A 19143-nucleotide genomic window follows, 5' to 3' on the forward strand; every position below is an offset into this window, starting at 1 on the left:
TAGTTGCTGGTTCACATTATATTACACTAGCGAGAAGTACCGACCTTTCCTTTTCTCTGCAAACATCCAGAACTAAATTCAGTAACTAAATGCTAAGAATATATTTGCATTGTGCCAACTCAAAGATCAATAGATATGGATATAGATATAGATTTTTATATTTAAAGCCATTCTCGTTCTGCGTTGGAATAAACATCATTCATTATTTGCTTGTTCTTGTTACGATTGTTATTGTCATTCTCTCACTCGCAAGAGTCTTATGCTGATGCAGTATGAATAAATTATGCCATTGGATACAAAGCGGTTTAGTTTTGAGACCTAACCCACGAGGGGGGAAGGCACAGTGGTCTGCTTCAGGAATTCCAAGCAATAAAACACAAAAAACAACCCAGGAAGGGTTCGAACAGCTACTTTCACGCAGAGACATGCATTTGGAATCTGTTCATCGTTACGGGGTCAAACAAGAGGGTAACATTACTGAAACAATGATCGGGCTACTTAGTATATAATAGAGCATACAGATTTCAAGGAGGAAACGTATGAAGACGCAGACTTCCTCGTTATCGATATGTGCGGCATATCTTTCGTGTTAACGAAAGTAAATTCCCGCTTTACCTCTTCTTACGTGTCAAATGAAATGAATGCCATGAGGAATAGAATATTTGTTGACTGCGTCTCTTCTTGCTTCCATCCTTACCAACATATTTCTTCATTCTCGTGGTAATCATGACATTCTATGTGCATGCTGCAAACGATTGCAAGTGGACAAATTCGACATCGAGGTGCAAAGCGTTTGGTATCTTACATTATATTCAGTTCGAATAAGCTTCCGGTGTATTTTTACTTCGTTTGTATTTTTAGATGATTATGAACGTTACGGAAATTTATCTCACATGCTTTATGTTGAATGAGAAACATTGAATGATCCGTTTTGCTTTCCCTACGTTGAAATGATATAATGTCGGCGTCAACAGCCTTCTTCCATGCCGGAAGCTGAAACTTGTATCATTCTGGATTAATGATAATTGAATGTCTCTTATGTATACATAGCCCACAAGGCGACGTCAGAAACCATCAGGGGAGAACGCCGCATAAAAACCAAACGTGTGCGCGCGTCTCCACTCTGAAGAACCGTATCGGAGAATCACGGCAAGCATTTCACTGAAGAGCTTCCTCGTCAGAGAGCCGAGAAATGGCAGCGTCGTAGCAAGTATTTGTCAACACTCTGATAGTGCATTTACTTCCGGGTGTAGGTCGGCATTACCTCGCTAAATTCACTTGACATTCGTTTTCCACATCGAAGACTCGTACGATATAATCCACTGCAAGATGACAAAATTAGAAAGTATATTTAATTTCTGGACTCCAAGAACGGCGTTCTTCACATAAGTAGCACCTGTTTGTGTGTGCATTCGGGAGGACGACGGTGCAATCCCGCGCCCGGCCATCCTGATTTAGGTTTTCAATGATTTCCCTAAATCGCTTCAGGCAAATGCCGGGATGGTTCCTTAGGAAGGGCACGGCCGATTTCCTTCCCATCCTTCCCTAATCCGAGCTTGTGCTCCGTCTCTAATGACATCGTTGTCGACGGGACGTTAAAACAGTAATCTCCACCTCCTCTGTTTGTGTGTTTAAGGTTGCGTTTTGAGGCTCAGGCAACATCGCAGTGACTATAGTCCGCCTCTGGCCGCCAGTGTGTCGTTAGCTCAGAGGTTCCCTTGTGCGTTGCAGTGCTTGTACTATAAGTTCGAATCACGGTAGAAGCCGCTGACTACAACCTTTTATTTTCCATTTTAATTAATGGAGTTGCAAACTGCTAGTAAAAATTTCTTATGCGAAATCTGAAGAATGCCTTTAAACATCAATCTTCGTCCGATTTCGACTTAGTAAATTAAGTTAATATCATGGATTTCTGCTTTGCAAATTCCAAGGTGCTTCACTGTAAAATAGGTCCTGAAAAGATTCAAACCGACTGTCAACGATATAAATTTGAGCTTTGTTCGTCATATAGGTCTAACATGTCAGAAGGTTGTTTATGAAGTGCACATGTTCATTAATATAGTTCCCATCTTCTAAATTTTTGCAATAGCATTTAACTGTAGACGTTTTCTAACACCGGCGTTAGCAATTCCTTTCCGTTCTCTGAAACCTTCAAAACGACAAATTTTTCTGGTTTAAATCTGATGACCTTAACTATCACTTCCGATCAACAATAAATACTTCATGAACCCATACATGGAAATCCAAATGTGCAGTGTGCCTGCACTGCTACAGAGCATGTATTGCAAGGTATTCACACAGTTTATCGCATAGACTTACCTTAAGGAATGAAACAAGAACTGTAATACACTTTACACCACAGACGCTCACTCTGGCTTGACGAAAACATCCAAACATTGACCAAAGGTTGCACAAATAATTAAGTTTGAAAGGGAAAGAAACGAGGTATGAAGCATTTATAATTTCATCGAATGTAGTGAGGTGGTTTAATTTCGTCCCAGTCTATAAAATTAATTTCGGGCCATACTCAGCTCTTGCCGATTACCCGCCTACTAATCAGGGCGTCTGTCTCCGTTGCTTTTGAGCGTGAATGGAAATTGTAGAAATTTTCTGTGGAGCAACATTTAATAATAAAGCGTTTTAAATCATCAAAAGCGATGAGCGGTAGCAGGCGCTTTCGATAAAGAACGGGGGAGAGCAGCGCCGCTGCTGTCGCCACGGCCGCTGCCAGTAGCCAGCAAATGGATCCCGGAGCTTTGCCGCATACGGCGTCCAGAGAAGGACAGTCTGCAGGAAATCTGCCGCAAAATCGTTACTAGATAAAATTTTGATATCGGTGTGTCACAAAGCGAAATAGATTGAATCTGCGCTACCATTACATTCACGTCTTCAGCATTCAGACAGAAGAGGCTATAAAAATATTTTATGCCAGCTGTTCTCGATCCACTGACATTATGAACAGAAACAACGCACGCTACCGCTAGACCACAGGCGTAATCAGCCTAGAGTCTCTCTATCTTGGGACAAGTTTTCCTCCAGGAAGTGCAGCAGTCTACAGTGTTGCCAGATTGTGCAGATAACCGGACTTAGAGAATTAGCGAGTTGGCCAGTTTTTTTGTCCCATGTCGCGATCGGCGCGGACTTAGCCTCTGAAGCGGCCGGCCGCCGGTCGAGTTTTATGTCAAAGAGTGTACATAGAGAGCTAATGCTAGTTAAGACCAGACATGAGAAGAAAATTTTTAATTTAAATTCCAGCGAGACAGCGAAAAAGTATAGTACAACAAGTCCAAAAAATTTTTAACCATATTGAAAATTTGTCTACTCTGATTTTAAACACTGACGAAGAACAGCTTTTAAACAGGGGTTTGCAATATAATTTAAGAAAGAAACAAGACATAGCTACAATTACAAATGCCGTAGCTGAGATTAAAATGGCGGGTGAGATAAGAAAATTGAGCAGAGGTGAACAGTTTATTATTGCAGCCAAAAGTGAAAATTTCTTTAAAATATCCCAAAATCTTTCACGAAAGGAAATCACTAAGTTATTACAAAGCTCAGTAATATACTTAAAGACCAAAAAGTTCTCGTCACCAGAGCAGATAAAGGCAACACAACCGCTTTGATTCATGACACTAATTACATAAGAAAGACAGATTTCTTTAAGAAAAACAACAATGTAGATGTTCAATAGAATCCGACAAAGAGTTTTCAGAAAGAACTAAGCAAAAGGATAGATAGTTTGAATTTCTTGTTTTCAGATAAAGAAAAAAGGTACCTAAAGGTAAGGAACGCACGTACCTAAGAGCGCAAATAAAACTTTATAAACAAGAAAAACCCACTACGCCAGTGATCAACAATATAGATTGTCCTACATATAAAATTAGTAGGGAACTCAACAAAAGTTTGAAAGCTAAATTTGTCTATAAAGAAACACACAATGTTAAAAGCAGTGCAGCCTTTGCGCAGAAAGTAAAAGATATCGAGATACCGGAGATGTCACATTCGCATCAATGGATATCGAGAATTCATATACAAATATTTCCATCGATGAAGCCTTAGAGATAATAAAAACTAATCAATTACGTAACTGGTGTCTAGGCCAAGCTGAAGTTGCGGAACTGATTGAAATATTTCAGTTTGTTCTGTGTTATAGACTAGCTACTTTCTATTTAACAATAAATGTTACAGACAAGGCGATAGACTCGCTATGGGAAACTGTTTAGCAGGAACAATAGCAGACATTTTTGTTAACCAGCTAGAAAAGACGTTCTTCGAGACGAATCCAGAGATTCTGACGAATATAGTATATTACAAAGATATGTCGATGACTCAATTATTCTTTATAGAGGCAGCAAAATGGAAATAGAAGATGCACAGACGTTAAACAGTATGCATCCCAAGATAAAATTCACGACAGAAATTGAAGTAGCCAAAAAGATAAATTTCCTAGATCTGACGATTCATAACAAAAATCGTAGACATGCGTTCCAAATATTTAGGAAACCGACATGTACGGACGTGGTTATCGATGCCCACTCCAATCATTCACTGCGTCAGAAACATAGCATATTTTTATTCAGTGACACACAGAATAGTAAGACTCCCATTACATCAAACTGAAGTGAAAAAATAACCTGACATATTAAGAGAGGTCGCCCTTGCAAATCATTATGACCCAGATATAGTTAACTCCACACATACCAAAATTAAAAAGAAGATAATAAGAAGCGAAAACGGCAGGTAAAACCGACATCCGAAAAGGGTAAGTACGCAACTATGAAATATATAGGTAAAACATGAGATAAAATCGAACATATATTACGAAGAAACTAGGTTAAAATTTAATTTAAGACTTTCCATAATTTAAAAAGACTAGTGCGTCATAACTTGCCACGGAAAAGTTATAAATATAGTAAATCGGGGGTCTACAAAATATCATGTCATGAATGTGAAAAAAGCTATATCGGACAGACAGGCAGGTCCTTTGATGTAAGGTTTAAAGAACAAGCGTGTCTCAGTTATAAGACAGCGCTAGGCTTACATATGCAAGAGGAGGGTCATAATACTGGTAACATCGAAGAACAGCTTCAAATTCTACATGAAGTTACAAAAAGTAAACGATTAGACATTTTAGAAGAATTGGAGATTTATGTTACGAGACGCAGAGAACCTGACAAACTCCTCAATGAACAGAATGAATTTGCAACAGACGCATACTTCAAAATTTAAGGCGATCTGTTCACCTGAGCGAATCGTTTTTACTACATACGTGCTTCAGCTGAGGATGGAGCCTTCCGGCGGTCGAGTATAGCACAGTCCAGTGCGGGCCGCAGCAGATGTCAACATCCTTCAAGGCAGAGGTGCATGCCAGCCACCTGCAGCAGAGCACTACACTCGTCGTCCTGCCCGTGTCGTCTCTGCCGTACCAATGGACAACGGCATAAGCAGGCGACAGCCGGAAATACAGCGCCATCGGGCGCCAGAAATACGCTCTACAAGTGCTACTACTATTTTCATCTATAGCAATGCTTTCTCCTTGTTCTGAAATCTTATTTCATCGATTTAACGATCTGTTCTGTAATTTTTAAAATATAGATTTGATCTAAATAATAACAGTAAATTTGTCATACTTTAGGCTTTTGAAAAATAAATACTATCTTATAGAGGACGCTCGCATCTAGCGCAAAGAGGGGAAACAAAATCTAGCAAATTTTTATATCTATATATGATCGGTGTTTTACATTGTGTAGCTAGTTTGACAACGCATGAACCTGTGTTTAGTGTATGCTGACTTTAGGTATGGACTATATGTATTCCGCATAAATTCAGTTACATTACTAATAAGCCTGGGCCGGCCGCGGTGGTCTAGCGGTTCTGGCGCTGCAGTCCGGAACCGCGGGACTGCTACAGTCGCAGTTTCGAATCCTGCCTCGGGCATGGGTGTGTGTGATGTCCTTAGGTTAGTTAGGTTTAAGTAGTTCTAAGTTCTAGGGGACTTCTGACCTAAGATGTTGAGTCCCATAGTGCTCAGAGCCTTTTGAACCATTTTGAATAAGCCTGGTTAAATATTGCACTTATTTTTAAGTTTCCGTATAAATTTTCTTTTGTATTGTTATAGAATCTGAAGATGGTCATTGTATTGCCGAAACCGGTTATCACTGTGTCATAAAAATGTGACTGCGTCTATAAAAAAAACAAGAAATTTTAACAAGTGTGAGGTGGAACTAACGGACAGAGAGTGGCTGGGGAGTAGCAGATAGACAGAGAGAGGTGTAGGAGGAGATGAACACAGAGGGTGATGGGGGGATGGGGGTGGATGGAAAGGGGGCAGAGATGCAGATTCACAAAGAGCAGGCAGAGGAGATGGGTTGATAGAAAGAAGGGGAAGCTGGAGTTGTACTAACGGAATAAATGTGTAACCAGATAGTGCTAGGTACTCACTATATATTGCTTTAATGCCACAATTTGATGTCCCACATTTTGTGGAGGAGGAAGGAGAACACGCGGAACTGTTTCAATACCAGTGCACAACACACAGAGCTCTGATGCATTTTTTTCGAAAACTCAAGCTTGATCCGGTCACAGAACATTAAATTCTACTTTATTTCGGTCGTTAATGCTTTGCCTGAAATGTGATAAAAATCAATAAGTTATGTATGGCACTACTTGCATTGCTTAAGTGCAACAAATCAGTAATATGCAGACGTTACAGAGGTGTCTGAGCAATTTATGTGACACAGGCCCAAGGCACCAATGTGTACCTCAAAGTGTGCGTGACTGACTCTGAACTATGACTGGAGGACGTTTCAGGATTCGTGGTAACCACATGCAGCCCTGCCTATAGTGGCTGCTTCTACGTAACAGTCACCTGGGAATAAGAGGACAGCCTGGCCCATATACGAGTACTTACAGGTGTTGGTTTCCAGATATAGCATTACGTTAACTTTTCTCCTAGTTTTGACCAGATTACCCTCTTTAGGAATATGTGACACTTTTTTGTAAGCACCCCGTACATAACTTTAACGTGACACTGCTTTGGTTCCCAAGAAGTAACAGGCAAAATTAACGATTGCTCAAAATTTTGTATGCTGAATGGAAATAAACATAAAACCTGCAGACCACATGACACAGCATAAAGAAAACAAGGAAAAAGGCTGTCTGAGTTTAACTACCCGTAAGCATCGAAGTCATTACTGACGAAGCACATACTCGGACTGTATAAGGATATCGACCATACCTTTACAAACGAAACACCCCTCAATTCATCTTCAACGATTCTGGGGAAACACGAACCTAAATTGCAAGCGGACGATTTAGATCGACGTCTGCACACGGTAAATACGACAAGAAAACGCAGTGTTTGGGCGAGAAGGCAGATATACAATAATGCTGTGGAAACGTTTGTTCAGAGGTTTCCAAATATATGAATGCCGGTGATAAAAGTGTAAAAGTGTAATCATAAACAAGTACCGAACGTACATCAACAGATTTGAATGTAAGTACGTAATGCAAAAGGGATGACACTCAATCGACGGTTTTAACACACCGCTCCTATATAAAAATGGCTCTGAGCGCTATGGGACTTAACTTCTGAGGTCATCTGTCCCCTTAAACCTAACTAACCTAAGGACATCACAAACATCCATACCCGAGGCAGGATTCGAACCTGCAACCGTAGAGGTCACGTGGTTCCAGACTGTAGCGCCTAGAACCCCACGGCCACCCCAGCCGGCCGCTCCTATATAATGCATGTCAATGAGCAGAAGGTGAAACAAGCAACGAGAGAAAACGTTTTGTGTGGAAGGAAGTGCAGGCAAAAACTGAGGCCGCACCACGGGAAGCACCACGAAAAGCTCTAGGGTGGCGTCCCGCAGTGGGAGTCAGTGACCGGACAGATGACGCATACTGGAGAGCAACTAAAGGGCCACCAGAAGTAGGACAGAAAGAAGCTTTACAAAACTGCTTTTCGGAATTCCAAATGGATACGAACAAAACCAGCGACGCAGTTGATCACGTGAACAACGAGTTGTACACATATGATGAACGCATGTAACATTTAAGCGTCTGTAGTGGGCACAAAACTTCCGATTGGCGGAAACGAACTAGGAAGGAGTAAAGTGCCGAGATTTGGACGCAGTTTAATGGTAGAGCCCTTGCGATTGGCAGAGAGAGTTTCCACAAAATAAAAGGAACGCTCTTATTGGTCGAAAAAAAGCCGTGACGTAAAGAACAAAAGAACCCAGGTGGGGAGACAGCTCGGCTACGAAAAAGACAAGAGCGAAATTTTCCAGGACTCTTCTCTGAATTGGTGTCAAGTGCTGAATGGGGCGCATAACGCTCTGTACAATGCAGAGGAGAAATTTGTGTGAACACTGCGTTCACTGCGGCTGACATTCAGCTACATATTAGCTGAAGGGTCGTTGAGCTCTATCTGTGGAGAAACAAACCAGCCAGTTAGTTAATAGTCCTTGTGAGGATTGAAAGGGCATTTAAAATGCATGCTGCTCCAGCCATGCTCGTGGATATCGCCATATTCCAAGACTATGGATGAGTACATGTTTTCTCGCATAACGAGGAACATAGGGAGAGTTTCTGATGGAAAAATCAGAAAAGGCTCAATTAGCTTTTATAGCAATTTCGGAGGACGAGAGCACCCACGCAGCCAGCAGCCCATCGCAGCTAAGGTAAATACGGCGAGCAGAGGCGTAAACGTGTTGGTTCACCATCTTGCGTCCACTGTGAACTCGAGCGACCTTGGGTATTCTTTTGCTCAACTTGTGACAAAACTAACCATAGTCCGTAGATTTGATTGTCATCCTAAACAGTACGGAACGTTGAACCAAAATAGGATGATTTGTCATAGTACAGGCCAACTTCATGACGTAGTCGTAAGAACAGTTTTGTAAAGAAACTTCTAGTTAAAATTTACCATTATAGTGTTTAGGATTATTTCACTTTCTGAGGATGAGATGCGTTCATTTGACAACTGTCGTAACACTGTCACATTGTAAACTGTGTAAATGCTTGTATTTCTGTGATAAGATTGCATCATTAAACCAAAAATGTTTACATCTTACACAGTTGTTCTGACCACAGAACCTTACAGAGCTTGTGCTCCGTCTCTAACAACATTGTTGTCGATGGACCCTTAAACACTAATCTCCACCGCATCTCCCGATTTGTTAGTTCCTCCCCTGCGCTCACACGTTTCATCTGTAAGGAGGAATTAACCGCGAAAACGCTATTTCTACATCAGAGCGAACTCTATTAACTTATTAGTATATCAGCATCATTCATATCTTTATTCCAACGAAAAGTAACTTATAAAACAAAAATTTGTATCTAAGAACAAAAGTTTGCCGTCTAATCAAGGGGTACACAAGACATATATATATATATATATATATATATATATATATATATATATATATATATATATACAGGGTGGTCCATTGGTAGTTACGGGGTCAAATATCTCACGAAATAAGCATCAAACGAAAAAACTACAAAGAACGAAAGTCGTCTAGTTTGAAGGGGGAAGCCAGATGGCGCTATGGTTGGCCCGCTAGATGTCTCTGCCTAGGTCAAACGGATATCAACTGCGTTTTTCAATTTGGAACCCCCATTTTTACTACATATTCGTGTAGTACGTAAAGAAATATGAATACTTTAGTTAGACCACTTTTTTCGCTTTGTGATAGATGGCGCTGTAATAGTCACAAACGTATATGTACATGGTATCACGTAACATTCCGCCAGTGCGGACGGTATTTGCATCATGATACATTATCCGTGTTAAAACGGACCGTTTACCAATTGCGGAAAAGGTCGATATCGTGTTGATGTATGGGTATTGCAATCAAGCTGCCCAACGGGCGTGTGCTATGTATGCTGCTCGGTATCCTGGACGATATCATCCAAGTGTCCGGACCGTTCACCGGATACTAAGGTTAATTAAGGAAACAGGAAGTGTTCAGCCACATGTGAAACGTCAACCACGACCTGCAACAAATGATGATGCCAAGTAGGTGTTTTAGATGCTGTCACGGATAATCCGTACATCAGTAGCAGACAAATTGCGCGAGAATAGGGAATCGCAGAAACATCGGTGTTGCGAATACTACGAGTACATCAACATCGATTGCACCCGTATCATATTTCTTAGCACCAGGAATTGCTTGGTGACGAGTTTGAACGTCGTGTACAGTTCTGGCACTGGGCACAAGAGAAATTACGGGACGACGACAGATTTTTTGCACGCGTTCTATTTAGCGACGAAGCGTCATTCGCCAACAGCGGTAACGTAAACCGGCATAATATGCACTATTGGCCAACGGAAAATCCACGATGGCTGCGACAAGTGGAACATCAGCGACCTTGGTGGGTTAATGTACGGTGCGGCACTATGGGAGGAAGGATAATTGGCCCCCGTTTCTCGATGGCAATCTAAATGTGGTAATTTGTACTTATTTCCTACGTAACGTTCTATCGATGTTACTACAAGATGTTTGACTGCATAACAGAATGGCGATGTACTTCCAACATGATGGATGTCCGGCACATAGCTCGCGTGCGGTTGAAGCGGTATGGAACAGCATATTTTATGACAGGTGGATTGGTCGTCGAAGCACCATACCATGGCCTGCACGCTCACCGGATCTGACGTCCCCGGATTTCTTTATGCGGGGAAAGTTGAACGATATTTGCCATCATGATCCTCCGACAACGCCTGACAACATGCGTCAGCGCATTGTCAATACATGTGCGAACATTATGGAAGGCGAACTACTCGCTGTTACGAGGAATGTCGTTACACGTATTGCCAAATGCATTGAGGTTGACGGACATCATTTTGAGCATTTATTGCATTAATGTGGTATTTACAGGTAATCACGCCGTGACAGCAGGCGTTCTCAGAAATAATATGTTCACCAAGGTACATGTATCACATTGGCACAACCAAAATAAAATGTTCAAAAGTACCAACGTTCTGTATTGTAATTTAAAAAAACCTACCTGTTACGAAGTGATCGTCTAAAATTTTGAGCCATATGTTTGTGACTATTACAGCGCCATCTATCAGAAAGCTAAAAAAGTGGTCCAACTAAGACATTCATATATCCTTACGTACTACACGAGTATGTAATAAAAAATGGGGGTTCCTATTTAAAAAAAAAACGCAGTTGATATCCGTTTGACCTATGGCTGCGCCATTTAGGGGGCCAACCATAGCGCCATCTGGTTTCGCCCTTCAACCTAGACAAGTTTCGTTCTTTGTAGTTTTTTCGTTTGACGCTTAGTTCGTGGGATATTTGGCCTGGACGCGATCAATGGACCACCCTGTATATATATTAAAATGTTACGTTTCATCAAATTAATTTCACTTGCGTCCAGACGCCTTAGTTTTTCGAACGCACAGTTCATGCGAGAACTGAAGCTCAATCAAATATAGGGCCGTTAATGTTTTTATGTGCTTAGACAAGTTTAGTAAAAGTTATTAAAGATTCATACCGAGAATGAAGATACTTAAACCCAAATCATGGGCGTGATTTGTTTCTCGCAATTTGATACAAATGTTGTTTCATTAAACTCTGTAGTTTGCAACGCAAAGCTTTGCAATCGTCGCTAAGTGTTACGACTCCCGTCATCAACTTCTGCGTACTACTGCCTCTTATTTAGAAATTTGTGTGGGATGCTTGCGATGCTTTTAAGTTACAGTGTTGATCAACTCTTCATCTGTTCCTGGAGACTACTTTTTTAAGTACGTTAACAATACGTCCTTCACTTGCTGGATGTAGCCATTTGTTAAAGAAAGAAAATCGTTAATCACCCAGAAGGGGATGAGGAACGAAATAAAACTTCTCGTGTTGACGCGGTATGTGAGGTTATTTCAGTGATTTCTAAATCGAGTCATATTTAGAAAGAACTTGGCTGTATGAGCCTATTTGTATGACGTTGGGCTCCCTCTAGCATGGTTTCAAACCCTGAATCGGTTTGGAAAGGTGTCATAAAGCCATGCTTGCTCTCCTGAGGCACGTTACGCTATAAAAGTTGTAACTGGTCCTTAATTTCCAGAATGCTTGCACTCGGACGGAGTTCAAGTCAAAGATGGCCTGATGCAAGCTCTATTGTGGACAGATTTAGGTACCTTTTTGGCCACAGGAGTAACGATCTGTTGTAATACATTATACACTTGATTTAATTAATGCCATACAGCTTTTATCATAATTATTAATAACCTACTGTTATTACTTAATATCAAGCTATAATTATTTATTTCCCAAAAATAATTATTTTCTTCCATGATTTAAGAAACTCACCATCCCTCTGCTAATAGTACCCAACAGAATGGCTCCTCACTTCTGTTCAGCACACCGCAACGAGAGTGTCCCCATGAAGTGTTGTGAGGGTTCAGCTACTACTCTCAGGTACGATAACAACAATAAGAAGCCTGTCTTTACGTATTAATGATGCACTACTCTTTTTCATCATTCGTTGCATGTGTGTGTATAATTACGCAGACACTTTCGATTTCTTTCTGTTTACAGCTGCACGACAGCCAACTGATGCGACACTAGCTGACATGTAGAACCAGCCAGTTATGAACTTCATCAAGCCATATCACATGGTAGGACTACATGACATTTCTAAATAGGGGAACAATTCTTTCCTACTACAACCGCCTCCAGATAGAATAAGAAAGAAAAACTGAAATGGACGTAAGATTAACCAATGATCATCCATCATATGTGGTAAACAGTTTTCTTTCTTTTCCACAGTGCAACAGCCCTCTGATGCACTGTCACTCGTTGAGCAGAAGCAACGGTACGCAGGTAGGTATTTCAAAATCGTTTCCTGCACCACCACCACCAGACCACACAGTCGCCGCCACCAACACTTGTCGAGTCTCAGCTGAGTGCTTCCAGTGTACTAATGTTCGTCACTACATTAATTTGACTGCTAATGGATTAAGACATATAATTACTACACCCAATTTAAGATTTGTACTGATGTATAAAAATACATGTAATCAAGAACATAACTAATATAAATTGTACTGTTTTTTTCCAGACTCATCCTATCAATATAAATCAAATAGTATAAAAACATAGCTTGATGAGTAAGGTATCTTTCTTCTTATATAGAGGCTTGTACAAAAATAGAGTAGATCCATACCACTTTCACCAAACAGCACATTATTTATACAACTGACAGATCTCTATGTGATAGGAAATTAATATTTCACACCTATTAGATATGTGTCAACGCGAAGATTGACAGTGACAATTACTGCGTCTTGTAAAAAAAAAAAAAAAAAAAAAAAAAAAAAAAAAAAAAAAAAAAAAGATGGAAATCGAGAGCTCTCTACAGCAATGTCGTACAGGAACAAAATACATCGCCATTACCACTATAAAGGGGAGCAGGAGGAGATAGATACTCTATGGGATAGGTTGGATATGGAATATGAAGTCAATTGCGCTGACCAGGGCGCTTCTGCATTTGGAGCCACAGTGAGTGGCAGTGAGAGTACATACGGGAGAAGCAAGTCATTAATGCACGACAATCAGCGAATGTGGCGCCTCTCCCTCCACATGCCTCCAAAGACTTTCATAGGGCACCGAGGTTGCACTGCGTCATCCTGTACACACACGTTTTTGTCGAAACTCCATGCAGAATTACCGTGAAAGGAGTTCAAAGACCATATTCTTGTTTTTTTTTTGGTTTTTTGTGAGTGTATACTGTTTCACTATTCGATATGTGTAGGGTAGAAAAACCGCTAAAAAATCTGTACAGCGATCTGTGATAATGGTGTAACACGTAGCCCATAAGTGCAGATATTTTTATATATGGTGCTTAATATGTACACTTATTAGCACATTTGTGAGTCTCATGCTTTTTCTCTGCGTAAACAGTCTTCCCACAAAAACATCACGTCACAAACAGATTACGAACCTGATGTTTTCTGTACAGTCATAACCTGTCCACGAAGTGGACTATGCCTTTCTGTAGAGATTAACTGTTCGCCGTTTACGCGTCCATACTTCAACACCTTGACCTCCTGCTCTGAGGAAAATAAGTATTAATGGCTTGCTCTTACCACATATACTGGGAAGTACTAACTAACCTACAAGAATACGACTTATGATTGTTGTATATACACTCCTGGAAATGGAAAAAAGAACACATTGACACCGGTGTGTCAGACCCACCATACTTGCTCCGGACACTGCGAGAGGGCTGTACAAGCAATGATCACACGCACGGCACAGCGGACACACCAGGAACCGCGGTGTTGGCCGTCGAATGGCGCTAGCTGCGCAGCATTTGTGCACCGCCGCCGTCAGTGTCAGCCAGTTTGCCGTGGCATACGGAGCTCCATCGCAGTCTTTAACACTGGTAGCATGCCGCGACAGCGTGGACGTGAACCGTATGTGCAGTTGACGGACTTTGAGCGAGGGCGTATAGTGGGCATGCAGGAGGCCGGGTGGACGTAACGGCCGAATTGCTCAACACGTGGGGCGTGAGGTCTCCACAGTACATCGGTGTTGTCGCCAGTGGTCGGCGGAAGGTGCACGTGCCCGTTGACCTGGGACCGGACCGCAGCGACGCACGGATGCACGCCAAGACCGTAGGATCCTACGCAGTGCCGTAGGGGACCGCACCGCCACTTCCCAGCAAATTAGGGACACTGTTGCTCCTGGGGTATCGGCGAGGACCTTTCGCAACCGTCTCCATGAAGCTGGGCTACGGTCCCGCACACCGTTAGGCCGTCTTCCGCTCACGCCCCAACATCGTGCAGCCCGCCTCCAGTGGTGTCGCGACAGGCGTGAATGGAGGGACGAATGGAGACGTGTCGTCTTCAGCGATGAGAGTCGCTTCTGCCTTGGTGCCAATGATGGTCGTATGCGTGTTTGGCGCCGTGCAGGTGAGCGCCACAATCACGACTGCATACGACCGAGGCACACAGGGCCAACACCCGGCATCATGGTGTGGGGAGCGATCTCCTACACTGGCCGTACACCACTGGTGATCGTCGAGGGGACACTGAATAGTGCACGGTACATCCAAACCGTCATCGAACCCATCGTTCTACCATTCCTAGACCGGCAAGGGAACTTGCTGTTCCAACAGGACAATGCACGTCCGCATGTATCCCGTGCCACCCAACGTGCTCTAGAAGGTGTAAGTCAACTACCCTGGCCAGCAAGATCTCCGGATCTGTCCCCCATTGAGCATGTTTGGGACTGGATGAAGCGTCGTCTCACGCGGTCTGCACGTCCAGCACGAACGATGGAAACATCCCCCAGGCTGTGGCTAAGCCATGTCTCCGCAATATCCTTTCTTTCAGGAGTGCTAGTTCTGCAAGGTTCGCAGGAGAGCTTCTGTAAAGTTTGGAAGGTAGGAGGCGAGGTACTGGCAGAAGTAAAGCTGTGAGTACCGGGCGTGAGTCGTGCTTCGGTAGCTCAGTTGGTAGAGCACTTGCCTGCGAAAGGCAAAGGTCCCGAGTTCGAGTCTCGGTCGGGCACACAGTTTTAATCTGCCAGGAAGTTTCATATCAGCGCACACTCCGCTGCAGAGTGAAAATCTCATTCTGGAAACATCCCCCAGGCTGTGGCTAAGCCATGTCTCCGCAATATCCTTTCCTTCAGGAGTGCTAGTTCTGCAAGGTTCGCAGTAGAGCTTCTGTAAAGTTTGGAAGGTAGGAGGCGAGGTACTGGCAGAAGTAAAGCTGTGAGTACCGGGCGTGAGTCGTGCTTCGGTAGCTCAGTTGGTAGAGCACTTGCCCGCGAAAGGCAAAGGTCCCGAGTTCGAGTCTCGGTCGGGCACACAGTTTTAATCTGCCAGGAAGTTTCATATCAGCGTACACTCCGCTGCAGAGTGAAAATCTCATTCTGGAAACATCCCCCAGGCTGTGGCTAAGCCATGTCTCCGCAATATCCTTTCTTTCAGGAGTGCTAGTTCTGCAAGGTTCACAGGAGAGCTTCTGTAAAGTTTGGAAGGTAGGAGGCGAGGTACTGGCAGAAGTAAAGCTGTGAGTACCGGGCGTGAGTCGTGCTTCGGTAGCTCAGTTGGTAGAGCACTTGCCCGCGAAAGGCAAAGGTCCCGAGTTCGAGTCTCGGTCGGGCACACAGTTTTAATCTGCCAGGAAGTTTCATATCAACGCACACTCCGCTGCAGAGTGAAAATCTCATTCATGAATGTTTTAGTTGGACCACTTTTTTAGCTTTGTGATAGATGGCGCTGTAATAGTCACAAACATATAAGTACGTGGTATCACGTAACATTCCGCAGTGCGACGGTATTTGCCTCGTGATACATTACCCGTGTTAAAATGGACCGTTTACCAATTGCGGAAAAGGTCGATATCGTGTTGATGTATGGCTATTGTGATCAAAATGGCCAACGGGCTATGTATGCTGCTCGGTATTCTGGACGACATCATAAAAGTGTCCGGACCGTTCGCCGTATAGTTACGTTATTTAAGGAAACAGGAAGTGTTCATCCACATGTGAAACGTTAATCACGACCTGCAACAAATGATGATGCACAAGTAGTTGTTTTAGCTGCTGCCGCGGCTAATCCGCACGTCAGTAGAAGACAAATTGCGAGAGAATCGGGAATCTCAAAAACGTCGGTGTTGAGAGGAATGTTGTTACACGTATTGGCAAATGCATTGAGGTTGACGGACATCATTTTTAACATTTATTGCATTAATGTAGTATTTACAGGTAATCACGCTGTAACAGCATGCGTTTTCAGAAATGATAAGTTCACAAAGGTACATGCATCACATTGAAACAACCGAAATAAAATGTTCAAACGTACCTACGTTCTGCATTTTAATTTAAAAAACCTAACTGTTACCAACTGTACGTCTAAAATTGTGAGCCATATGTTTGTGACTATTACAGCGCCATCTACCACAAAACGAACAAAGTGGCCCAACTAAAACATTCATATTTATTTACGTACCACACGAATATGTAATAAAAATGGGGGTTCCTATTTTTAAAAAAACGCAGTTGATATCCGTTTGACCAATGGCAGTGCCGGGCGGAGTGGCCGAGCTGTTCTAGGCCCTTCAGTCTGGAACCGCGCGACCGTTACGGTCGCAGGTTTTAATCCTGCCTCGGTCATGGATGTGTGTGATGTCCTTAGGTTAATTAGGTTTAAGTAGTTCTAGGGGACTGACCTCAGAAGTTAAGTTCCATAGTGCTCAGAGCCATTTTGAACCTGTGGCAGCGCCATCAAGCGGGGCAACCATAGCGCCATCTGGTTTCCCCCTTCAATCTAGACAAGTTTTTTTCTTTGTAGTTTTTTCGTTTAACTTTTATTTCGTGAGATATTTGGCCCGGTCACTATCAATGGACCATCCTGTATATAAGCGTGGCACACGAACAGTTAGCCGTCAAAGAGATGTTGGAATTTGCCATTATCTGTCATTTGACCGTCTACTGGTTGGAGCATCTTAAAGTCGGAATAGCACCTGATATTGACGTCAATGTTGTAGCTGAATTTGAAAATGTATAGAGAAGTACGATGGTGAGACTAACTCAGAATAGTGGGGGAACAGTTGTGTAGGGATCTAGCATACATAACGAGGATCAGTTTATATCCAGGTTAATCTCATTCTATTTCGACATCCATAGATGTGGCACTAACAACACGAGCCGTTCATCAATAGTGATTCGGTTTCGTGGTACTATGTTAAAATTAACGTCTCGAGAATCATCACAGGGCATATATTTGCAGCGTCAAAGTCTCACTAAACTTAGGTTGTTTGCAGGACACGATATCCGTCACAGTGGATAGACTGACTGACTGGGGAGTCTATTGTTAAAACGCTTATTCAGTCACAATAGTCCAGTGGTGGGGCACAACTGTCAGATTGAAACCTGTCTTTCTTGGGTGGGGACTCATAGTATTTTTATTTCTTTGGATACAGAGTCTGCTCTTGGATACATATAGAAACGAACTGTAAACGACAGAGGTGATTGGATGGTAGCAAACAATAGTAAGCGTAGTTTTTACTTCTAATAGTGTAACGAAAGGACATAATTTTTGTTCATCGTAATACACACGAAGGTTGGATGATGTTCTCTATACGAAGAAGAGGTGCCGGTGGATTTCAGCGAAATGCAGAGAGTATGTTGGAGTTGACACTAAACGTAGCATTCATATGAAGAGAAATTTAGTGCTGTTCTACTGCTGCACTATTGTGGGAAACAGCATGTACCATAAAAATACATAGAAAAACCGAATTTGAGGGGGTATATGCGATCCTGCAGCCAAGTGGTCGTAAATTGCAGCCTGTCCGCCTCATAGGGCAATCCGAAGAGTTCAACTAACGTTACTACCTTCTTATTAGTGCAATTTTCTTGCTAAGTGACTAAAGAAAGTGTTACAGGGACAGTAACATTTTAAGTGGTGCACAACTGACGTTGGTGAATTATTGGCGAAGTAAGTAAAGCTGGAAGCTCACCTTAGGGGCAGTGGAGTAAGACGAGTGAACATATGCTTGATTAGAATATGTAAGAGGGTGAATATTTTATGGTTTGTCTTTCAATACTGACAACAAACGAATCTTTGCGACTGGTGCCGATCAGCTGATATGGTACGAATTTTGACACGTGTATGACGTGGATTTGTGGTAATGCGTTGCAGAGACTGTCATCTACAAATACAGTACTTATCTGCAGCATGGAACACAACACAATGACCAGAAAACAAAAATTCAAAACATTTAGTGAACATTTGCTATTACTACATAATCCATTTAAATATATATGTTCAGTTACGGTCATTAATCGATCAATCATCTGCTCACATAGAGAAAACAACAACACATCGTCGGCAGGTACAGTGCCACCACAACTGTGATTTCACTGAGGGTGAAAGCACTCTGAAGCAGGGAACATTCGACAGGAAGTGTCTGTGATGGTGCCGACTTCTAACGCTCACTGCATGGGGGTCGGTACCCAGCTTAACGTGCTGCAGCTGGTCTGGTAGGAATTCTTTATACAGGGTGGTCCATTGATAGTGACCGTGCCTAATATCACACGAAATAAGCGTCAAACGAAAAAACTACAAAGAACGAAACTTGTCTAGCTTGAAGGGGGAAACCAGATGGCGTTATGGTTG

The sequence above is a fragment of the Schistocerca cancellata genome, chromosome 5 (genome assembly GCF_023864275.1).
Source record: "Schistocerca cancellata isolate TAMUIC-IGC-003103 chromosome 5, iqSchCanc2.1, whole genome shotgun sequence".
In the NCBI taxonomy this organism is placed as follows: domain Eukaryota; kingdom Metazoa; phylum Arthropoda; class Insecta; order Orthoptera; family Acrididae; genus Schistocerca; species Schistocerca cancellata.